Source organism: Ruditapes philippinarum, unplaced genomic scaffold, assembly GCF_026571515.1.
Source record: "Ruditapes philippinarum isolate M1 unplaced genomic scaffold, ASM2657151v2 ctg1375_1_1_1_1, whole genome shotgun sequence".
Classification (NCBI taxonomy): Eukaryota; Metazoa; Mollusca; class Bivalvia; order Venerida; family Veneridae; genus Ruditapes; species Ruditapes philippinarum.
In genome coordinates, this window is record NW_026857788.1 from 626,939 (window position 1) to 653,452 (window position 26,514).

The window sequence follows — 26,514 nt, forward strand, 5'->3', positions numbered from 1 at the left end:
TTTATAATCTACAAAACAACAGTACAGTTTATTTTTGTTCAGAAGTTGCCTTTGAATTAATGTGTTTAAAATAAAAACAGGATCTACAGTACTACATGTATATTTATTCCTAAAGCCAAATTGGGCACCAGTTAAAACGTTGTTCACTTCTACCCATGTTTTTAATCTTTAAACAGTAAATAGTTTTGCAAAACAACTGGTTATAGCGATGCCCCTATAGTTATTTGGATCAGACTGGTTTTCGGCATTGGTATTTATAATCCTTTTTTGCGTTATACATTGAAACCCTATCCGCATCAGAAAACGTTAGGCTAACGTAACTGCTTTTTTACATTTGTCATATTTACTCCGACATACATGATCAAACCATTCTTCATTCTTTTTACGTACTTGATAACAGATATTTGACTGCACACCGAGTACGACCAACATAACTTCATCGATTTTTCCATTGTGAAGCTAAATATCAGTGTAGCAATACCACGTGACCTGGACATCATTTCCAAGACAAATATTGCTCGATTCGAAAAGGCAAGGCATAATTTGTTTCCCAAATAACAGACTTTTCTATAAGAATAGTCGTTATTATAGAAAGAGAACGGAATTCATGTTTCTTCGCATTTGTAACCAATTTTGAAAACTGCTTTAAACTGTAGTCCCAATTTTTGGCTTGGAACTGGTGCCATAATTGTCAATTGAAGAAAAAGTTCAGATTTACGCCATTAATAATTGCAATTTAAACATATTTAAGTAGGATTTTGCCTTCCGTACTCCCGGTTGATGTAATCACGACTTTTAAATCATGGCGTAGATCAGATGACACAAGAAAACGAAACAGCTTGCAACTGAAGTCCGCTCGTATACAAGCAACTTTCAAGGTTATACAAAGTGTTTGATATAACGGCTCATATACTGAAAGAAAAACACTATTCTATGGCAAGCTTATATTTTTCTCCGAAGAATGGTGCATATCCCAAAGAAATCGGTGCAGAAATAAAATACTTACGGCTATTTTCCTTTTCGAATCGAGCAATATTTGTCTTGGAAATGATGCCGAAAATGACGTCCAGGTCACGTGGTATTGCTACACTGAATATGTCTAGTTTTAGAGCAGTGATTGCTTTTGTCTGCAAATTAAATACTTTTTGTTAAATTGGTGATAAATTGTAGCGTATTTGTTGACATTTGCGAACAATGATGATATTTACCACCAAATCAAGCACAAAACGCATAAACAATAGTCATCCCTCTACTTATATTTGAGTTTTCACCCTTCAATTCGAGCTGCTTTTAACAAAATTTGCGAAAAAAACTGCATTGCCTTGTTTTCAGGGTCTAGCACGGATGTGTAGATGGAAAAGTGTTAGCGAGTGTACGGGGTGTAGTTGATTTTTTGCAAAATAAATTCAGTACCAGAGCATATACACGTGCGCTGATGAAGAAAACGATTTATGTCGGGAGCAGGGATTGTGAAGTGAATGATTTTAATTTCAATTTATAAAGGATAAAAATGTTTAATTAAATTGTAAACATGTTATGCAATATGTATATTAAGCAGTTTCCGTCCCGCTATATCACTTTTTATGCGTGACTATAAGTATATAGGAAAAATGTAAAACTCAAAAGACCACAATAATTTCATTCCATATTGGTAGAACATTATGTACAGGAAATTCTACAATTTCAAACCATGTTCGAGTTATGCATTATGAACTAAGCTTGATCTAAACTTGTTATATTGGTTTATTATGTCACCGGTCTTTTATTCAGTTCCGTCCATTGTTTTCTCGTTTAGGGCACAAGCATTCTTTCACTTGGGGACCATACGCCGCTTTTCATGGAATGACACTACTGTGTAACATTGAAGGTTCCATGATAACCGCCGTATGAACATATCTGCGGATGTTTCTAAATTCAAAATTCACCATTTGTGTTTAAATGTTGAATTCTGCTTGAGCCGGTGCTAGGGGGCGTGGACGGTAACTTGCACTTTTCAGTATCGTCCATGAACAGGCTCAATCAAACCGAGCCTGCAACATTTTACAATTTTGCCGTGTTGGGCTTTCTTTAGGGATTCTGTTTTTCACTATTTAAGACTTCATTGAAAAACAAACATAATTATGTCAATGAACTTTGGTAAAATAGTTACGTCAATCATTAGATTTATCGTTGTGGAAATACTATATTACTGGCTATAAAGTTCTTTATATTTTTTTTTGCAGTCAAACTCGGGTGACCTCACTTGTGATTCCGATATTGTTTAATAAATACAATGCTGCTGCTTATGCTGCTGCTTTTTCTGAAAATGATTATGATAACTCTTCAATGATGATGATGTCGATGATGATGATAATGATGGTATATTTTATGTTTTTAGTTTAACTATGCCACATCATTGTACAGAGTGTGCAGAGAGATATGAAACATTTAAAGAGTCTATTCGGCATATTATTGTTGGTATCTTCTAAGTCGACTAATAGCTGATATAAGGCGGCTAAACTGTTTTATAGAAGACTGTGCGTTTGTAGAAAATGACACTCCTGCATAATCTTTTAATCAATTTTCGACCTCCTGTCTTATGTGTAGGTTATATTATATAAATAAAACAAAAAACACAGTCCATGAGTTAACTTATTTAATTATTTGCCAACCGGTTTCTCTTATGATCATCAGGGCAAATGTGACGTCGTCGCATATATATATAATCAAAAACGCTAATTTAAATTTGCCGTAGCTTTCGGCCTTGCGGCCTTCTTCAGCAGGATTTATTTTACATACAAATATATCACAACCACAGGCAATCGGTGCGTGGCTTGGATAGTATACTAGGCTAGGCATTTTAGCCAAAAATAAGACCGAACCTCAAACAAATTCCTTCAGAAAAGATATTTGCATATTTGTTATCTACTATATATGTGTAACTACAGGAAAAAAGTCCTCAAAAAAATTCGAAGTATAAAATGCTAAAAATGTCATGTTTCGAAATCATGTGTTTTCAATTAGAAAAATCTGTGAAATTAAATAACCCAGAAATTCTACGCAAATATGGTCATTAACAAAGTAACACATTAATACACAAACATGCTTTATTTAATCAAAAACACTTCAACCAATGTTGATTACATTCAAAAAGTCGCAACACTGCATTATCTATACATCATCATTTAGACTGGTATAAAACATTACCCCACCCACTAATGATAAATATTTTTTTTTACTTTAAGTCAGACTCCATTAAATATTCTTACAAGTTAGCTCTACCAAGAATAAAGTTGAAACTTCCGGTTAAATGTAAACAAAACAATGTTGTATTTTGGCTAACGCCTTTCACGATTTTTACAGCGATCAAAATGTTAAATTCGTATAATCAAGTTACTGTTGCATTCATGAAGGATATGGAATTTTATTAAAATTTGTAAGTTTGGGAATTTGAATGTTGCATAAAGAGGTTATTATGAACTTTTAGATTTGCGCTATATAAATTGAATGGGTGGAGAGACTTTTTATGAGCGATTTGTGAGCGAAAAATAGCAAAGTTAGAAATAGCCTGAGGGCCTACCGTCCCTGACAAAATTTGGCGGTCACGCATGACTGAGCCGCTATCGTTTTTTATATGCTTTTGTTGAAAAGTGTGATATTTATATATTTATGGAAGACTTATGTTGAAATGATTTATATATCATAATGAGCTCAAATGAAAGCAAGAAAAGACAGCGCTCTTCAACTGCTAGTGAATTAGATACCAGTGACAATATTGACAAACCAACCTGTTTACCCAGTTTTAAACAAAAAGATAAAAAGACTAAAACTAAAAAAAGTAAAGCACAGTAATCCAACACCTCAAGCTTATAGCACGCCCGAAATTAATTGCGTTATGGATGACAGCTCGGTGAAAAAAATACGTCTGCATGTTTAAAGGAAAACTTCATACGAAACAAAATTTGAAAAAGCAGCTAGCAGACATCTAGTATTCAATTATCAACACTCCTATCAAAAGATGATACCACTTTCATAAAGAAAATTATTGAAGATAAAATGAATGAAATGAAAGTTAGTTTTCCTTAGTGCAATGACTAAGAGAGTAGAGGTTCTTGAACATGACGTCCATACACAAGCTCAGACAATTGAAAAAATTAGAACAAAAGATCAAAGATAAAGATTTAATTATAAATGAACTCAAAAGAAAAAGATCAGTCACTATACGAAAGAATTAAAAAAAGATGAATTTTGCTGTGAAAAGTTTGAAAACGAGTCCGAACAATACAGTCGCAGAAATAATGTTCGAATCTTTTGGATTACGGGCGATGACAACAAGCAAAACCTCAGAAACAGTTATGCCAAAAAGTAATAGACACAATAAAAGAAAAATCAGATCTTGTTCTGCAGGAAGCAGATATTGACATCAGCCACAGACTTGGAAAAATACAAAGTCGGCAAGCATAGGCCAATTATAGTTAAATTTGTAAGACGCCAAACAAAAGTCGAACTTTTTCAAAAAAGGTCAAAGCACCTGAAAGAACATAAGATTTATGTCAACGAAGATTTGACGAAAATGAACGCGGATGTGTTGGCATCGTGTCGTGTAAAGGACAAGTCAAATGTTTTGAAAAGCGTGGTCCCGTTTGAAAGGGGAAAATTTACGTGAAAAATATGCATCACAGGGATTTGCTACGCAATTGCAATTTAAAAACTAACCGCTATTGGTTAAATCTTCCGTGGCCGGGAAAAGGACGAAAACACGATTGCTCAGGATTTGAGCAAAATCCAAAAAATACCCAAACTACATCTAAACAGCCAAGTAGTTCTATGTCTCAAACAACAATCCAGACCCCTACGCAGTATTCCAAACCAGGACTGTCTTATGCAGCCGCGGCCAAATGACCTATCAGTTATTTTCAAAAAGAAAACATATTGTTTTTACAAAAAAGTGAATCGTCACGTGAATATAAGTTATTACCCTTTGACCGCTTTCTTTATCCTGGTTGAAGAATGTGCTATATAAACAATAAACTAAAAAGATGACAATGACGAAGAAGATCTAGTTTCTTATTAGGTATAAAAATACAAAAGTTAAAAAACTGAAATCTCCCAGTGTATATATTTACTCTAACTTTTGAGAAATAAATATATGTATTCATTATAAACTTATGAATTATAAGAAAGTGATGATGAAATAAAACGCGTATTTTTTTCATTTTCAGTATAGTCACTGTAAAAAGTAGTTTTACACTGCAGAGAGACATATTCCGTATTTCACTGGTGCCTTGACAGAGTATCTTCTTCTTTAATTCAGGCCAATACATAAAATTAAAAAGGCATTTTCTTAAATTGTAATATGAAAAGAAAAGAAAAAGAAAATGAAGTTTTAAAAAATAAGCAAAACATTCTCTTTTTTTATCTGTACTTACAGGACTGGTTATCGTCCTATGGTGTAGAATATTATCTTATTTCAGCCGTGGCTACCGACGCTGATGATTAACTCGATATTGTTAATATTGTTTTTCTTTTCTTTCTTTTTTTTGCCATCTGTAAAGTAGCTTTTAAAAAAGCCTGTCAATGTTGTTTATACATACTATCTTCTTTCATCTGTCGAGTAACTTGTCATTTGGTGGAAGCTGCTCATCAATATTTTTGTCACATGTCGAGTATCGTTGACTATCAAATTGTATGTTGTTTATAGATATATTCATTGTGTCACCTGTCGCGTAGCTTCTTAAATGAGTATCTATGTTGTTTACACATGTATATTCATTGTGTCACCTGTCGAGTAACTTATTAAATGAATATCTATGTTGTTTATACATAAACTCATTGTGTCACCTGTCGAGTAGCTTTTTTAATGAGTATCTATGTTGTTTATAAATGTATATTTCATTGTGTCACTGTTGAGTAGCTTCTTAAATGAGTATCTATGTTTGTTATACATGTATATTCATTGTGTCACCTGCCGAGTAGCTTATTAAATGAATATCTATGTTGTTTATACATATAATAATTTTTTACACCTATCGAACAAATTTGTCAATAGATGGAAACTACACATCAATACTTTTTTCACCTGTCGAGTATTTTAGACTATCAATGTTGGTTATACATAGTATCTTTGTGTCACATCTAGAGAAGCTTTTTAAAAATGAGAAGTAATATACATATACTCATTGTGTCACATGTAGCTTTTAAATAACTATCAATGTTTGTTTATACATACAATCATTGTATCAAGTAGCTTTTTAAAAAGATGGAAATTACAGATTGTAATGATGCAAATACTTTTTGATCAAAGAGACTGTCAATGTTGTTGATATTTATTCTTATTTTCCTTTTTTCATCTGTAGAGTAAATTTTTTCAAGAAACTACAGATTATAGATATTGTCAATACTTTCTTTTTGTCACCTGTCAAGAAGCTTATTAAAAAACTTCAAAGGCTACATATAATCATTATTTGTCGAGTACATTTTCGAGAGATGGAAACTACACATCACTTTTGTGTTTGTTAATGTACATACTAAACATGTTATCATTTGCCACCTGTCGAATAGATTTTTAAAAGATAGCTATTGAGACAGCTTAATTTTAGGATAATTGTAAATAAATAATACCCATTTTCAATTTTTTTTTTAGAAAAGATAGTAAACTAGAAAGCGTTGATTTTGTTGATATTTCTAATCCTTTTAGGGCAATATTATAATAATCACAGAGTAACACGTTTAGTATACAATGTACTATAATATATAAACTGAAAAAATAATTATATATTCATTAACAAGTATTTTGTTTTTCATCATACAAAGGAAATATCATGACATAATATAAATAAACATAATAATAAATCAATACTAGTGATTGTTTATGTAGAAATCACTCTCTATGTAATGCTATATATATTTTATTACAAGTGTCATATCAAATATTGTTATTAAAAAAAGTCCTATAATTTTACTTCTCTAGACTTTTCGCTTTCCATTACATCTAGAAGTAAAAAATTTTTGCGGACAACTCAGTAAAAGTATGGCGTCACATCTTGTTTTTTCATTGACCTTTTTTAATTTTTCGTTTTTCCCATGAACGTTGAAAAAAGAAGTCTTACAAAATTGTTTCTCAGTCTTTTCGTTCATTTTCGATTTTCCATTGAGAAGAAATTTTCGGACTATAAAAATATCAAACTTAAACTTTCTGAAAATTACTAAAGCCAACATATTTTTTTCTGTCTAGTGCTTGTAAGCTATGATAAACCGCCTAAATAACTGAATACATATATACCATAATCTAAATGTAAATATAGTTTTGTTTTAGTTGATTCGTTGTGAAAATCGTGTTTTAAGTTAGATTGTTTTGTGTTTTGTAGATTATCTGAATGTTTTTTCGTTGTTTTAGGTTTGGCCTGTGAGAATGTTTTTTGTATTTTGTACCTCTTTGTATTAGTTCTGTAGTCAAAACGAGTTGTCTTATTAAAAAAATATGAGTGAATTAAAAATCTTATCTCTTAATTGTAAGAGGCCTACAAGGTATCAAGAAAAGGCTGCAAGTATTTCAGTACATAAAAGATTCCAAATGTGATATTTACTGTCTTCAGAAGACACACATTTTATACACAGTCAATTTAATACGCATTTATAACTCAGTGGGAATGCGGGAAATGTTTTTTAAGTTTGTTCATCTTCAAATTCTAGGGGGTTGCAATATGTTTCTCAAAGTCACTAGATTACAAAATACATAAAAGTAATAGTTGATGATTTTGGAAATTATGTCATACTGGACTTATCTGTTGGAGGAAATAAGATTTACTTTAGTATCGTTATACGGACCGAACTCCGACAATCCGTCCTTTTATGAGAACATTTCAAGGTCGTTGAGAATATAGGAAATGACTCGTATTGCATTTGTGGTGATTTCAATTTAGTGCAAAATCCTGATTTAGATTATTATAACTATAAGAATATAAATAATAAAAATGCAAGATCAACTCTTTTGAAACACATGGAAGAAAAAAGTCTAACTGATCCTTTTAGGGAATTTCAACCTGATATAAAGCGATATACTTGGCGAAAGGCAAACCCACTGCAACAAGCTAGACTCGATTTCTTTATTTTATCTTCTTTATGTTACCATACTGTGAAAATGTTTTTATCAAACCTAGTTTTCAGTCTGATCATTCAATTATTATAATGCAATTAAAATTTAATGATTTCAAGCATGGTAAAGGGCTCTGGAAACACAACAATTCTCTACTTAGAGATATTCAATATGTTAATGAAATAAATAAAAAAATTGAAGACGTTAAAAAGCAATATGCCATACCTGTTTATAATTTCGAAACAATTGAAAAGTGTTCCAAACGAGGATATACAATTTGTAATAAACGATCAGTTATTTTTAGAAACTTTATTAATGGAAATAAGAGGTAAAATCCATATCCTACGGTTCTTATAAGAAAAAAGCAAGTAATGAAAGGGAAATACAGATAAAAAAAGATATTAAAATACTAGAAAATTCTGAAACTATTCAAAATAATGAAAAACTCGAACAGCTGCGTAACGAATTAAATATCATACAAGAAAATAAGTTTCAAGGTTACATTTTGAGATCAAAAGTGGACTGGGTAATTGATGGAGAGAAACCAAGTAAATTATTTAGTAATCTTGAAAAAAGCAATTATGTTAATAAATGTATCACAAAAATCATGAAAAAACGATGGTACTTTAATAACAAAACAAGAAGAAATCTTAAACGAAACTGCATTTTTTTATGAATCATTATATACGTGTACCTCACATGGCTTAGAGGATAATATGTTTTTAAACTTTGTTAAAGATATAAACATTCCAAACATTATCAAAATACAGAGTCAAATTCCCTCGAGGGTAAAATCAGACTAGAAGAAGCATCAACCGTTTTAAAGAATATGAAAAATAATAAAAGTCCAGGCTCATCTGGATTTTCAGCAGAATTTTATAAATGTTTTTGGAACAGAATTGGCGTATTTGTTTGCAGGGCTCTAAACCATGCTTTTATATCCGGAAACTTATCTGTAACAACAAACACAGGGTATAATAACGTGTATCCCTAAAGGTGAAAGCCAAAACAATTTTTAAAAAATTGGCGACCGATAACACTGCTTAATACAATTTATAAAATTGGTTCTGGATGCATAGCGAATAGAATAAAAATATTTTTAGACAAACTTATTAACACTGACCAAACAGGATTTATAAAGGGCAGATTTATAGGAGAAAATGTAAGACTAATTTATGATATAATGCAATATACAGAGGAGAATAACATTTCTGGGCTTTTACTCCTTATCGATTTCGAAAAGGCTTTTGATTCTTTGTCTTGGGTTTTGTAGATAAAACGTTGTCACTTTTTAATTTTGGAGAAGACATCAAAAGATGGTTTAACATTTTCTATAAAGATGGGATTTCAGCAATATGTCAAAATGGATTTTTATCAAAGTTCTTTAGCATTCAGCGTGGGTGCCGGCAAGGTGATCCGTTAAGTTGTTATATTTTTATTTTATGTGCTGAAATACTTTCGCAGAAAATTAGGTCAAATAACAATATTAAAGGAATTAAAATGAATTTGGTAGAACATAAGCTATCTCAATTCGCAGATGATACTTCAATTATTCTAGACGGTTCGGCCTCTTCTTTAAATGAAACCTTAGACACATTGTCCACTTTTACTTTTATTTCTGGTTTGAAAGTTAATTTTGACAAAACAAAAGTCGTCTGGATTGGAAAAAAGAAAAATTTAGTGCAAATAGTATAAAAACAAAATGGAAATTATCTTGGAATCAGCAAAATTTTGACATGCTTGGCTTTAAGTTTCATGTAGATTTGTCAAAAAATGATAGATTTAAACTACAAATCTAAAATTGCAAAAGCAGAAAATATTTTAAAATGTGGAAGAGAAGAATAATTACACCAATTGGAAGAAAAATTGTCATTAAAACTCTTGTACTGTCACTCTTTAATCACTTGTTTGTTTCTTTGCCTAATCCTCCAAAATCTTATATTCAACAAATAGAAACTTTATTCTTTGATTTTAATATGGCAAGGTCCGTGCAAAGTTAAAAAAGACGTTTTGATAAAAAATAAAAAAGATGGAGGTCTCGACATGATAGATTTAAATGCATTTATATCTGCATTAAAAACTACTTGGATAAGACGAATCATTACGAGCAACGGAAAATGGCTAGATATTGTTTCTAATCTAATAGATATAGATAAATTATTAAATTGTGGCTCTCATTACCCAGAAACCATAGCGAAATCCTGTAAAAACTTATTTTGGAAAGATACTTTTAAATGCTTTTGTTCAATTATGTAAAAGAAATATCCCATGTTCCGATAAAGTGTTGGAATATCCATTATTTTATAACCCAGATATATTGATTGGTAAAAAAAGTATATTTTTAAAGTCATGGTTTAATGCTGGTGTCCAGTGTATAGTGACTTGTTTAACATGAATGGGGATTTATATGAGATCCATGAATTCAATAAAATTTATAATTTGAGTGCTAATTTTTTGCATTTTCAAGCATATGTAACGCAGTAGTTAAATGTCTTAAAAGTGTTGTTATTCTATTAGTAGTTTACAATATGTTTCAAGACCTTATTATTCCACCAATGCTCTCTCAGATATTAAAAAATGAAAAGGGTTCACAACCTATGCATAATATATTAAAATCAAATAACAGTACAGCTGTTTGTAAACTTAAATGGGAACAAAAACTTAATACTAATTTTGATGATAAAGAATGGAATACATTTTTTTCACTTATTTTTGAAACCACTAAAAACACGAATTTACAATGGTTTCAATACAGAATTGTACACAGAATACTTGGCACAAATGAACTTTTGTATAAGATACAATACAAAGATAATCCAAATTGCAGTTTTTGCAACAAATTTTCTGAAAGCTTGGAACACCTTTTATAGGACTTTGAATATATAATATATTCGATATGATTCATGGTCTTTTTGAAAATACTCATTTTCATTTGACAAGAATAGAATTTCTTTTAGGAATACAAAATGTTGATAATGAAACTAATCTTTTGCTTTTATTTGTCAAGAAGTATATATATTTTTGTAAAATGAATTTTAAAAGACCGACTATAGAGGCTGCTAAGCATTATATTAAGTACCAATACCAAATTGAGAGAGAAACACAAAAAAATATTAACAAAGTAGATTTTTTGACAAAAAGTGGGACAGTTTGAAATATTTTTTTCATTTCTTCATACCAAGATTAGTATGTGAGTGTGGACATTGTGTTATTGATTATGTGTTATTATTATTTTAAACACAATATGACTAGAAACAGTTTTTATTCATTAGACTACAGGCTACAAAACTATATATTGAAAAGTTAAGTGAGATTATAAATTAATCACAGGCTTCTATTTTTTTAATGTACCTTGTGTGTTGTTTTTGTTTGTTTATATATATGTATGTCTTTGTATGTATGTATGTTTGTATGTATGTATTTATCTGTGTTCAAAATAAACGGGGTTACCATTTAAGGGCCTCAAAAAAAAAAAAAAAAAAAAAAAAAAAAAAAAAAGTTGTATGAATCTATCTCAATTCATATTGTAATTCAAAATTGCAATACATTTTACACGAATAATTATTATTTATATACATTGTATTTGCATTTCTGTTCTGAAAATCAATCCTTCGAGTAAATATCTTACCAATGCTAAATTGCACTAACCTTACCATGGAAAGTTTGTAAAGAAAAATATTGTAAAAAGACATTTTAAAATAAAATGAATCTTCTGAATGTTAAGACACTGAAACAAGAGGGCCATGATGGCCCTGAGGTCGCTCACCTGTATATAGGCCCCCCCCCCCCCCCACCCCCCCCCCCCCAACGTTGCAGGGCCAATTAAACCCAAGGGCTTTTATTTGCACAATCTTGGTAGACACCCATAAGAAGATGTTTCATGCTAAACATCTAAGCTCTAGCTCATTGGGCTTTTAAAAAGAAGATTTTTTTTAAGTTTTTACTATACACATATAGTTAAAAACAATGACACCCCTGGGGCTGGGCCAGTTTTGACCCCAGGGCTTTTATTTGAACAAACTTTGTAGACACTTATTAGAAGATGTTTCATGCTTAATATCTTAACTCTAGCTATTTGGGTTTTTTCAAAGAAGATTTTTTAAGTTTTTACTATATGCATATAGGGAAAATCAATGACCCTGGGGCGGGGCCAATTTTAACCCCAGGGCTTTTATTTGAACAAACTTGGTAGACACTTATTAGAACATGTTTCATGCTAAATATCTAAGCTCTACCTCTTATGGTTTTTGAAAAGAAGATATTTAAAGTTTTTTCTTTCGGTTGCCATGGCAACCAGAGTTCTGCATGGAATTAAATTCTTTGAACAATTTTTAAAGGTGACCACCAAAGGAACATTCCTGTGAAGTTTGGATGAAATTGGCTTAGTGGTTTATGAGGAGATGTCATTTAAAGTAAAAGTTTACGGACGGACGGACGCCGGACGAAAAGCGATCACAAAAGCTCACCCTGTCACTTTATGACAGGTGAGCTAAAAACACAATGTTATTTCATCATTTTTATATGTATATATACACATTGCCCTGCCCTTGTTAAATACTGAAATTATATCTCCACTTTTTCGGCCGGTGCTGTTGAAACCTTTAGTCTGCCCTTTTCACAGAGACACATTGTTTCGCATCTGTAAAATTGTTACAACATAATATGATAAATAAAAATGCGAACTTTGCATTCTGCTTTTAAAATAAAACAATTTTATGTCAAACTGAAAATGTAGGTACTATGAAAAGCAAGATAAGATTGTGCTTTTAGATTTATATTTTTATATTGAATTATCTACAAATAATTCATACATTATTGAGGCACGTTTAGCCTCAGCTTTCTTCTTTAGAAAATATGTTTCATGTTATATTGTTAGAACAAATTTAAAGCATGTAAATTGCCTATCGGCTGAAAGAAGAGCCATAATGTGCCATATAAGTAGGAAATACTGAATAAAATATTTTATTAGTGAAAAAAAAAATATTTATAAAAAATAAGTGGGCGTGGTCATGTACATGTATACTATCCAAGCCACGCACCGATTGCCTGTGATCACAACAAAACAAAGACTTCCATAAAATATATCCCCATTCGGACCATTTCCATTTTCAGCGAGTTGGTCAGAAGACTCCACAACATGTCTTATAAATACCGACAGACACTTTGTGATGGTATGACGCAGCTATACTGTTATAGGCTCAAAAATACTAAAAAGTTAAATTATTTACCAAATACCTCTGTATCGTCCTCTAATCTATCCATGTTAAGTCTGAAATGAGATTATTTCAAATTAAAAAAGACTATACTTTAAAAAATATGTGACTGCTAGACACCGTTCACATCTACTAAACCCTGTACATTTAACTACTACACCCGTTCACTTAAATTTGTTTCCTTTGCTAGACTCTGTACACAATGCAAGGCCATTTTTTGCAAATTTTATTAAAAGACGCTCGAGTTGAAGGGTGTAAACTCAAATATAAGTAGAGGGATGACTATAATTTGTGTTTAATGGCGAATTTTGACACAGCAAATGCGTTTTGGGCTTGATTTAGTGGTAAAAATCAACATCGTTCGCACATGTCAACAAATGCGCTACATTTTTTTGCCAAGTTAACAAAAAAGTATTCAAGTTGCAGACAAAAGCAAATATTGCTCTAAAACCAGAAACATTTAGCTTCACAAAATTGTTTAGTTTGGAAAAATCGATGAAGTTATGATGAAGAAATAAGTTAAAACATCACCATGGGTGTACTCGGTGTGCAGCTTTCTACTTTCGTTTTCGGTGTTTTTATCTATAATCCGAAGACTGACGGAAAGGGCCGAGTAGTTGCGACTGGTATGTTAAATCGTGTATTATAGTATAACTTTTCCTTATAACTACAGCTGTCCTAACTTAATTTTGAGTTTATTTTAAAAGAGAAAGATTAGAATAAGTAGTGAACTCATTTACCGCGAAATTGGCAATGAGGTCAAAGTTATTTTGACTTGTCAATAAATAATCAACTACACTAGCCCCGTTGTAGGTCACGCAGGTAAAATTCCCACGATCACCTGGCCATCTACAGTTAACTATGCGTTGATTGGTTGCTTAGCAAAGATATAGCAAGCTATCCCAAAAACGATTGGTTGACCTATCTTGCGTGGAACGAGGCAGGGAGTGTCGACGGTACGATCAAATTGAATGAAATCTGCTTTACTACCAATTCTACTATTTAGGTCACCAGACAAAAATATTTTCCCACGTTCACTAAAAAAAATTATATCTTGTTCGAGTTGAGTGAAAATATCAACATTATACACATTATGAACCGGAGAAGATTCCGGAGCAATATAAGTAAAACATATATAATAATCGTCTTCAATATTGAAAAAAAACTTATCTAACTTTAGCCAGATAATACAGTCTATTGTATTTTGTATTAATGTGACTCCGTTTCGAATATTGTTCTTAATGTAAACAATTAAACCACCACTCGATCTTTTTGCTCGCCTATGTTGAATTTTTCGATAAGAATGAATAGGATTTGAGTAACCGTGAATATCAATATTGGAGTTCTTATTTGTCCATGATTCACTAAGACATATTATTTCATACTCACACACAATATTCAAAAACTCTTGTGATGTTGTTTTCTCATAGGTTAGTCCTTCTATGTTCCACGAAAGACACTTAAGTACATTCTCACAAGAGTCCTATGTAGATCCGCGATATAGCTGATAGTTTATATTGAGCTTGTCAACTTTGAGGTAAGCCTCTTTGCTATCAGCATGATAGGTATAAGCTTCCTTCGCTGCTCCACGATCTCCTTAGGGAACTGCTCTGAAATCCCGAACTTTGATCCTTTTAGTTTTTCGCTGCTCGTCGGACTTTTTCACGATCGTGAAACTCCGTGAACTTGGCCACTATCGGTCGAATCTTGCCCGGAGTACATGCACGTATGTTTTTAACCAGGTACTGCAACAAATGAAAAAAAAAAGTCTTTTATTGTTTTACTTGTTATAGGTGCTTCATAGTACCTGATTAAGTTAAGGTCGTTCTAAATAAAACCCCACCACCTACATATGCACCCGACGGTAAATAAATTAAGCTCCACCCTCTGCCAGCCTATCATGTACAGTAGAGAAAAACAGAATCCCTTCAGAAAGCCCAACACGGCAAAATTGAAAATGTTTCAGGCTCGGTTTGATTGAGCCTGTTCGCGGACGGTACTGGTAAGTGCAAATTACCGTCGGTTACTTAAACACGAAAATGGTGAAATTTTGAATTTAGAAACACCCGCAGTGTTACATGTATGTGTCAATGAAGTTCTCATGTTTATATTTCCATTTTACCTGTTTAGGCAATGTGCAGATTGAATGTATACCAATGAGTAATTTCAAGTATCAATCATTTGAAAAAGAAAATATCTTGGACAACGCAATGCATGCGCAGTTATCAAAAAGTATACGCACTGAAAAAATTGAAGACATATATATATGTCTTCAATTTTTTCAGTGCGTATACTTTTTGATATACATTCAGTCGAAGTATGAGAAAGTGATAATTAATTACATCCATTCCTTTGAAAATTGCTAAATTAACTCATTGTATTAGCTTCTGTTGCTTACTGAATTCTGAAAGAATGGTAAAATACTTTTGTACATGCATATACATAGCTGTAAGAATATCAAAATACCCCAGTAGTGCCTCTTTAAGACAGGGGCGTGGTTTACGACTTTAAATAGGTTATGTTTACGCACAAACGTACGGCGCTAAAGATCTATTTAATAAACATTTTCATGCAGTGTTGCCTCCACTAATAAATTTTAAAGTATGATTGATTGTCGAAAACATGTCAAAGAATTGAGATTCTTCTCTAAACTAAGTAAAGTTAAGTTAATATTAGTCAATATTTTGTTAATTGGTACATTTCAGAGATATCTGTCATGCGTCATTCATATCACATTCGTTAAATAGTGTAAATCAAAATGATCATTATCATTAAAATCTCTATAATCGAAGTCTTAAGAAAATCATTTGATAATTTAAATACAATGGTAAAAATATTAATAATTAAATGCCGATGTTTTATATGCACTCGCGCTATTTGTGGAAGAACGGGCCTCTGTATGGTTCCCAGCAACAATACTGTAAAAATAATAATCTCGACTTTTGTCCACGTCCATGATTGAGAATTCTACAGAAAAAGGTAATTTTTCCTTATAAAATGCTATTTTTTATAAAAATGATGCGGTTTTCTAAATAAATTGAATTATATCATGCGCATTCTTTTTTGCACAGACTCGATCATCGATGTTACAGGGGTCAGTGCGATATATATAGCCTGTTGCTCGCCAAATGTTACAGACTTATTGTGTCTGGGCGTCTGTTAATAGTTTAATGTATAACAGCACGTTTATGTGTACATTTCATCTTTGATCATTGCATGAATTTCTTTATTTTTACATATTAAAGCCGGGTTTTACCCAAATAAAACGGTGTGCGCGGCATAGATTAGTAGGTCATGTATATGTGAGGTACAAAACGGGGAAAATGCAAAAGTATCAACTGAGTAGTCTTGTGTAATGAATATAAAATACTGTTTCTCTTTTTCATATCTGTCATCAGAAATCAACAAACACTTTGACTGAAAGAAGTCGACACAAATATTAATATGGCAGTTGGCAGTAAGTAAATTGAATCACTGAATATACATGTATTTACATATACCATGCTTGTAATTAAAGCAGTGGAAATAATTAACATGTTTTAATTTAAGAATATTTCAAATAGTTACAAAAATAAGCTTCGGATTATTATGATAGAAAACATTTGTATTGAATGTGAATAATATTCTTTATTGATGTATCAAACAATTATTTAAAAGACTTAAACAAGATTTCTATTATCTGATGTATACAAGTATAGTAGCTATAGGTACAATAAGTGTAGGCACTCAAAATTACCTTATGAAAAACGTTATTTTTAGAGATGTTTTTCAAGTCCCTTTGGCTCAAGCCTACAAATGACATAATCTAAAAGTGACTTGTGTAATTTCTTTCCATTATCACACTGCTTACTTTAGCTTTCCTGAAATCTTGACATTAGATACCGATATATAAAAAACATAGAAATCAACATAAAAAAATAAATATATTATTTCACAACATTAGACAAACAGTATACAGTAATTGCAGAGAAGATCATTTGAAAATATTAAAGCCTTCTTTTTTTAAAAACAAAATTTATCTGAACAACTTGTCATGCAAGTACTTCTGGATAACTCAAACACACACAGGTGCTGATTTTTTTAAATTGTATCAAATAATTCTTCTGTCTACGGAAAAAATAGGAACATATAATTTTGTTTTTATTGTTGAATTAAAAAGAAATTAAATGATGTGATTTGGATTGCTTTATATTCGAATTGCCTACACATACTGTACTTTAATAATTTGCAGATGAAGACAAATATATTCCGGAGTCGGACGATGCAGTACCCATACAATCTATTCCAAATGAGTTACGTTGTGTAAAGTGTCTGGTTAATGCTAGAAATATTGTCTTCGTGAAGTGTGGACACTTATTGTTTTGCACAGTTTGTGCCAGATTTTGCTACGCCTGTCCTTGCGGTGAAAAAGTAAAGGCGTATCTACCCGTGAAATACGAATAAACACGGAAAGAAAAATGGAATGCATCATATATTGGACTGGAGCTTACTATGTAGCACCTGGAAAATGAACCATCTAAACTATGACTGACAATAGCTGATATATAGTTTTCAGGAATAATACAATATTTGGAATTTTGTGCTGGAGTGACAATGTGTTCATTTTTATTTTTTTGTGCATTATTTATGTATTTTTATATAAAAAACAAACAGACAAAAAAAACAACATTTCATTTGATCAGTTAAAGCATTATTACCATAACTTTTTTAAGAATATATTTCAACTATATTGATTCAACATCTGAAAATCATAAATTCATAAGAGTAAACCTTCATATCTGACAATTCCAAGATGTATCATTGTTTCTTTTCCAAGTGCAAAACACATATATATAATTATTACAATATCCTTAGAGACAAAAGACTGTGCCATCCACAACTGGAAATAAATCATATTTTACTACTTATAATTATTCACACAGTTTTGTTAGGTTATATTTCTAAAAAAAAACCACTATATTTTAGGTCCATACACTTATTCTGATTTTTAGTGTTATAGCATATAAACATCATTGTTTTCAACATCTTTCCATATATGATACATTTCACAAGCTATAAACATGTCTTTTCTCTGTCTGTCATTCTGCCTCTTTCTTTCTTTATCTTTCTGTATCTTTCATTTATTCTCTTCTTTTAAAAATAAAAACATATAAAAAGTACTTTTTTTTACTTATATCATTGACCTGCAAAATGACATCTAAATACGAAGAACGGCTCAAACATTAAGAAGGATTTAGATTTTACAATTATTATTTCAAGCTCGATTGTGAAACAAGATTTTAAAACTTAATATTTATCACTTAAACTGAGCCCGCTTCCTGGAAGTAACCAATACTGGTGTCATATAAGGAAACATGGCCACGGCCCCAAAACAAAGATTAAATGGAAACTTCATGACTTGACAGTGGGTAAAAATGAATGAAGAGTATATGTTGTAAAGTAGACATTACTGTGATTGAAAAAAAACGCAACAAAGAATGGAAAAAAACCTTAACCACTTATAAACCAAACGAAAATTGCAGAATTGGACCTTAAATTCAGTACGACTGGATCAGGATCGATGACCCAGATTACTTTCTAAGAATCTAGTCAGGCATCAGCTCGTTTTAAAACAACGGAGGGTCATCTGATGTCTTACTTAAAACGAAAGGAAAACACACCTAAACCGAATATTTTGTCGCTTGAATTACATCTATTGATTCATGTTATTGTAAAAAGCTAAACATCGTCTTGTAATTGAATATATAAGTATTGAAAAATTCGAATACGATGGAAACGTCGACACTTGAAAATTCTCAACATATATCATATTTGTTTCATTCCTAGATAAAAATTCTCAACATATATTGTTACGCCCCCGCGCTTGGTGGTGTGAGCCTTAGCAGTGATCTAGTAGAATCTCTCTTTAAATCTGTTTCAATATGACTTTGCAGTCTGTTTAGCAACCTGTCAATGTGAGCTGTGAGTTGACTTTTTCTAACGTAGGTTTTCAATTTTGCCGTGTTGGGCTTTCTTTAGGGATTCTGTATTTATCTATTTTATCACAGTTTCTGCTGCTCACCGTGACTGTAAATAATAGGGTTGCTCGGGTGATCGCTTCTTGACGTTTTGACTTCCAACTATTTAATTGTTATTTTAAAAAGCAATCTTGGGAAACACCTTAACTAAGCAAAAGGAAAGCAATATTTCTAGAATCAACAAATTTATTGCAAGATAAATATTATTTCACAACCAATTTAAGAACATGTACGAAAACAAGAAGAATGAAAAAATTCGTAACTGAAAAAGAATAGAAATAGGTCATAAAACACGATGGACAGTCGCGACGAAACCACTAATATGACGCGAATCTGTCAATTCCCAAGATAAATAAAAATGCAGCAAAAATATTAAGTATATGCAGATGAAACAAAGAGAAAATTTATATTTCCTTTAATTCAAAGAGGAAATTTACTTATTTACGTCAAAAAAATTAATGCACAACTAAAGTTATCAAAAACAAACGATAATTTTAGTCATCTGCAAAAAATATTGCTGTATTTTGAACATTAAATTAAGAGTTTATTGAGCGCCGCCTTTCCATGTTGATCTTGTTTATCATATTTTAACAAGGATGTCAATTCCGTAAATTTAACGTTACTTGCTGGTGATTGTGAACCCTACTTGTTAGTTTACACATTGTATCTGTACCCTGACTTGTGAGTATTAAAACGTTGATGATTAAACTTGGTGCCAACACTTATTCCAAAGATCCCACATTCATCTTGTGTCTTCATGGGCGTACTTTGAGTGTTTGTTACACTAAGCTACTGTCAAGACCCTCAATTACAAATGATTAATCCAAATCCATCTGAAATACATAGATATTATTAGTTATAAATGTCGCAGTCCAATCTAACGATATGCTAAAGTTCTGCTTAGAGGTTCTGGGCTTGAGGCTTGCTGTAAAAATACAGAGATGCGCTCTCAGAAAATATCAATTATCAAACAATATGAAGTCTGGCTCGCACCATGAAAATCTTTAGTACGAGTGCAAATACAGAATAATGACAAATGACACAAAATCATGAATGGCAAAATGTAGAATAACAAGTATGGGATCAATACAGACATTCATATTTACCTGTAAAAATAAAGAGACGCGCTCTCAGAAAATATTTATTATCAAGCAATATGAAGTCTGGCTCGCGCCATGAAAATCTTCAGTACGCGTGCGCAGGCGTGAAGGTACTTAGTGCGGAAATAGAATATTTAGGATTGAGGCCCGTGCAGTACATAAGTACTCCAGTTTACAAAATTCTAAAACCCCCAAATCATGCATCTTCAACTATCATAATCAATCATATGATCAGAGTACAAACAATAATTCATACTAAAAATGTTCTCACAACAACCATCAAAATTGCAGCAAACAATGTACAATCTGGGTAATGTTTCTATTACTGCAAACAAAGTGTTATGTCGTCCACTCAGGGGATGATAACAATCTTGGCTATCTTTTGCTTCGAACTGGGCGACTGGGACAAACGGTTTGGCAAATGGGTTGAGAACTGATTTCCTCCTTGCTGTGATTCTATACTTCTCAGGGGAAATATGTGAAGTAGGGATAGAAGCAGATGGAGTTTCATTCAAGGGAATACTTGAAGAATCTGCCACTGTTGGATCAGAACATTGATTAGTGGATTCGGTGGACTGAAGTTCACTAGCATCAACAGTTTGAGACTTAGAAGTATGGAGAGGAAGACCCATAAAAGGTAATAAGAGGTTTCTATGGACAGTCTTGGAACCTCAGACATGCTCTCGTTTTACAACAAATACGGGTATGTCTGGGTTGGGTTTGAACAATATAAACATCTTTGCCCCATTTATCAGCAAGTTTGTTCCCACGTTTCTGACCAGAACTCTGTCACCTGGCTCAATTTTGGCATGTCTTATTTCACATTATTTTACCCTAAGATCATACCGTCGCTTATGGCGACGTGACTGCCGCTTAGACTCACGACTGGCTACTTTATAGGTGTAGCTCAGGCGTTTCTGCAGACACATGGCATAGTTGGAATGACTCCGGGATTTTTCAGAATCTTCGGGTTCAATTCCAAGGAAGGCATCAATTGCTAGGCGTGGATGTCTACCAAAAATTGGAAAGTGAGGTGTTAACCCGGTACTTTCATGCCTAGTCGAATTGTAAGCAAGTTCCAAAGGTGGTACATGAGCCTTCAAATTGGACTTCTGAGAATCCCCAAGAGTTCCCAACATATTCAAAAGGGTTTGATTGAACCGCTCCGCCATACCGTTACCTTGTGGGTGATATGGGGTGGTTCTACTCTTCTCAATGTTAGCCAACTTACACAGCTCAAGTATAACAGCACTTTCAAAATTGAGACCTTGGTCACTGTGTAAGTGGCTGGGAAACCCGTAGTGACAGATGAACTGTTCAAAAAGGATTTTAGCTGTAGTATGAGCTGTCTGATTCCGAGTGGGTATAGCCTGAGCATAACGAGTTAAATGATCGGTAATGACCAGTATATGCTCATACCCACCGGAAGACATTTCAAGAGATAAATAGTCCATACAGACTAGCTCTAGGGGAAACGTCGATTCAACTGAGACAAGGGGTGTTGCAGTACTGACTGTCGTCTTTCGCCGGATAAATCTTTGACATTCTCGTATGCGTCTATTAACAAAAAAAATCTAGACCAGGCCAGTAAAACCGGGATTTAATCAAGGAAAGGGTACGGTCTCTACTCTGATGACCAGCTTCGTCATGCAGCCCTGAAAATATAATTTCAAGAAACACAGTGGGGGCTAATAGCTGAATAACTGGGTGTCCAGAAGCAAAACCATTTCTGTAAAGAATACCTTCTTTCAAGAAAAGATTAGGCCACTCACGTAAATACTGACGTACTGAGTCTGTCTCGTGAAAACTCTGACGACTGGTTAATTTATGACCGGCCTTGACAGTGTTAGCTACTCTGGAAATGGTAGGATCATTACACTGTTCTGTCAACCAATTGATGTCGCTCAAATTGGAACCAATATCTACTTCTTCAGAGGAAGGTGTATCAAGTACTTGTTGAGAGATGGAAACACACTCAAACGCAGGGAGTTCATGCACATCAGCTAAAGTAGCTTGAAACAAAGCCTTCAAAACATATGGAAACATAATACGATACATACCTTTATCAATCTGAACACTTTCTGGTAACCTTGATAACATATCAGCATCAACATTCTGCTTACCGGAACGATACTGGATAAAAAAAATGAAAGCTAACCAGCTATGAGACTGAGCATCCAACTTGGCTGAAGTAAAAGCATAAGTGAGTGGGTTATTACCAGTATGGACAAGGAATTTATGACCATAAAGATAATCGTAAAATTTCTCCACCACAGCCCACTTCAAAGAAAGGAACTAAAGCTTATGAGCGGGATAATTGCGTTCACTAGGTCTAAGTCCACGACTGGCATATGCTACCACTTTCTCTTTTCTCTCAACTTCCTGATACAAGACCGCTCCTAAGCAAACATAACCTGCATCGGTGTTCAGAAAAAAAGGGTTTGGACCAGTCTGCATAAGTTAATGTGGGAGCTGAAGTCAACTTTCTAATGATAGTCTTAAAAGCTCTTTGCTGACTTGGACCCCAATTCCAAAGAACAGCTGGTTTTGTTGACTTCGCTTTCTTGTTGGTTGAGTGACCAACAAGTAAGTCATTTAAAGATTTTATATGAACACATCTGCGGATGTTTCAAAATTCCAAATTGTACCAGTTCGTGTTAAATGTTGAATTCTGCTGAAGCCCGTGCTAGGGGGCGTGGACGGTAACTTGCACTTTCCAGTATCGTCCATGAACCGGCTCAATCAAACCGAGCCTGCAAACTTTTCAATTTTGCCGTGCTGGGCTTTCTTTAGGGATTCTGTTTTTCTCTATTATTTGGTGATCTGAGAAAATCCAATGAAAAATCGACGGTAATATCCCGCAAAACCCAGGAAAGAACGAAGATCTTTAATGGACTTTGGAATAGGCCAATCTTTCAGGACACTAGTCTTCTCAGGATCTGTTGGAACGCCATCTGCACTGACCACATGACCCAAATATTTCACCTCGAGCTGAAAAAATTCACACTTGGAACCCTTAAGTTTAAGGCCATAATGCTTTAGTCTGGAAAACACTGCTGCTTATCTCTCAATGTGCTTTTCAACAGTATCACTGAAAATAATCACATCATCCAGATAAACGAGACATTCTTTGAGATTGAGTTCACCCATGCAGCGCTCCATAAGTCTCTGAAAAGTGGCGGGGGCGTTAGTCAGTCCAAAGGCCATATGATTACATTCATAGAAACCAAGGGGGCCTACTGTGAATGCAGTCTTGGCTTTGTCCGACTCCCTCAAGGGCACTTGCCAATAACCCGATTGAAGGTCTAACTTGGAAATATACTTCGAACCGACAAGGGAATCAATAGTCTCATCTATATGCGTGGAAGAGCATATGCATCCTTGATGGTACAGTTATTCAAACGACGGAAGTCAATACAAAAACGTAGACACAATCGTCCTTTTTCCTCACAAGAACTACATTGGAAGAAAAGGGGCTGTTAGACTCTCTTATAGCTTCAGCTTCCAACATGTCCTTAATGTGTTCTCTCACTTCCTCATAACTACCTGGGGGAATTCTCCGATAAGGCTCCTTAAATGGTGTAGGGTCATCTAGCTCAATCTCATGTTCTACAGTACTCGAACAGCCAAGATCTGTCAGATCAGTGGAGAAAATATGATTCCAGCCATTAAGAAAAGTCTTAACCTTTGAACATTCAAGAGGAGAGAGTGTATCAGAGGGGACAGTGATCCCTAAATCTTCAAGTGTCTTGTCCTGTTTGTGAGATTTAGAATGAACACCTTCTGATGGATCAATATGTCGACATCTTCAACTTCCCTCAGGTTACAAAGAACAGATTTGGGATAAATAACTACAGGACGAACAGACAAATTGCAAATCCTAACATGTACCCTAGAAAATGTATTACTAGGTCTAACATGTACTACTCTTGGACAGATATTAAGAAAATGTGCCGAGTCAGAAGTTTCAATAACACCAACTGTCATATCTCCAACATTACGAACCATTCCAGTAACTGTACATGTTTGCATAGGCTGAATTGTGAAAGGTTTATGATTAAAAGCTTTCACGTATACAGGTACAGACTGCACAATAGAAACAGCAGAAAAGGCTTGCTGTCAACAGGAAGGGATATTTTCCTGTGCATCAATAGTACTGAAATGTCTAATGACATTAGTTCCAACAATAACTGGTACAGTTGACGAATAAGAGGTATCTGGAACAACCAAAACAGGAACAGTTATAGTATCAGACTCAAGTGAAGGAATTGAAAGATCAAGGAGGTCATATCCTTTGTAAGGAACTTTGGCATCATTGACCTTGACATCTACCAGTATAATTACTAGAGGGATATCTAGAAAAGTTAGATGTGGGAGCCTGAGCCTTCTTCAGTTTCTGCATGTCTCTTTCAATGGTCTCAACTCTGGTGTTCATCTTCTTCATTTGGCAAGTCAATTCTTATCTTCAATTCTTCATCTGCGGATGTTTCTAAATTCAAAATTTTACTATTACCGTCCATGAACAGGCTCAATCAAACCGAGCCTGCAACATTTTCAATTTTGCCGTGTTGGGCTTTCTTTAGGGATTCTGTATTTATCTATTCTAATTGCTGCAACGCCTTATGTTCAATAACAGACATGTTGACTGAACAAGGGATGGGAGTACTAGACTTAGTACTAGTGGTAGAAGAAGAAAGAGACAGAGGACTTACGCGCCTTCATGTCCTGTTCAATCTGGCGCAGCTCACGTCTGAGAACATTAAAAACAAAAATGGACACAAGCTTGTACCTAGTCACATTCCGAAGTTCATCATCTCTCAAACCAGACCATAAACGGTTACGCATCATATCATTCTTGGTATGATGATCCTAGTTCAAACAGGCATTGGTCAATAACCTTTCCAGTCTAAGACTGTACTCAGCTACAAACTCAGAAGGTTCCTGTCTGGCACAGTAAAACTCCTCTTTAAGTCACTCAGATGTAGCCATATTACCATGTATTGCAATTAGCTCTGCAATAATATCGGCAATAGAAGCCCATTCACCTAAATGGAGTAGAACAGTTCTAGCCTTACCCTTCAAACTACTACGTATGGCTTCGTGAAGTCAATGGTCAGGGTATGCACGGCCACGTATTAAACAATTGTGATCATATTTCCAGACCTCAAACTCACATTCACCAGGACGGCCTTCACTAGAAAATTGGGGAAGTTTCGGAACACGGATATGGGCAAGACCAAAAGATGACTCTAAAAGAGATTGTGGATAGAGTGCGGAAGAAGGCGGTGGAGGTGGACGTGTTGATGGAACATCATATGCATCTGCCTTTGGTAAAACATCTGTGTCTGTCCTTCTGTTGTACTCTCTGATGGGAGTAGGGGTAATATTCCTGGTAATATTTCTGGGAGGAGGGACAGGGGTACTAGTATCCTGAGGAATAACAACATACCTGCCTGATTTTTGTACCTAATCAAGAAAATATTGCAACTCAGCCTCCCTAATATCCGTCAAATCTTCCATGACTATATAATTGAGTCACAAAAAATCAGGAAAATTCAAAACAAAAACTCAAACTCAATACAACCTGTAATATTTTAATTTTAATCTGTCAAATAACATCAAAACTTTACCTGTAGGTTTAATGTCTCTAAAACTCAACCATACAATATCAATCAATTTCACCTTCAATTCTAAAATTCACTAGTCACATAGTCAAATAAATATGACAAGCTGTCTCAATACCTTGTAAATGAATGCAATAACTAAAATTTTGTATGTGAAGTAATGTCAATATAATTACCCCACCCTACAAACTATAATTATTTCATAAGGTCAAGGTTATCATTCAATACCAGTATCAACAACTCAACACAAATACCTTTCACTTTTCTATATTCAGTATCAAACACACAATACATCTATAGAATGCTGTCTTCAACAGAATACCATCAATACTTTTCACCAATTCCGAATGAAGCTGATAAATCAAAATATAGATTGACGAAACAAGGTTATTTCACAGCAAAACACTTTATCTGTATTTTGATATTACCTTTACACAAATTTAAAACAAAACTCAATTTCCATTCTTGCAGATTTAGAACTGGTAA

The 26,514-nt window shown here is 33.5% G+C and overlaps 1 long non-coding RNA gene across 1 annotated transcript; it reads left to right on the plus strand.

Moving 5' to 3' along the window:
- The first annotated feature begins 16,175 nt into the window (after nt 1-16,175).
- Nucleotides 16,176-18,359, plus strand: LOC132751070 (uncharacterized). The gene is made up of 3 exons (XR_009628638.1): nt 16,176-16,266; nt 16,686-16,744; nt 17,519-18,359. It is a non-coding gene; the product is annotated as an uncharacterized LOC132751070 (long non-coding RNA).
- The last annotated feature ends 8,155 nt before the right edge of the window (nt 18,360-26,514 follow it).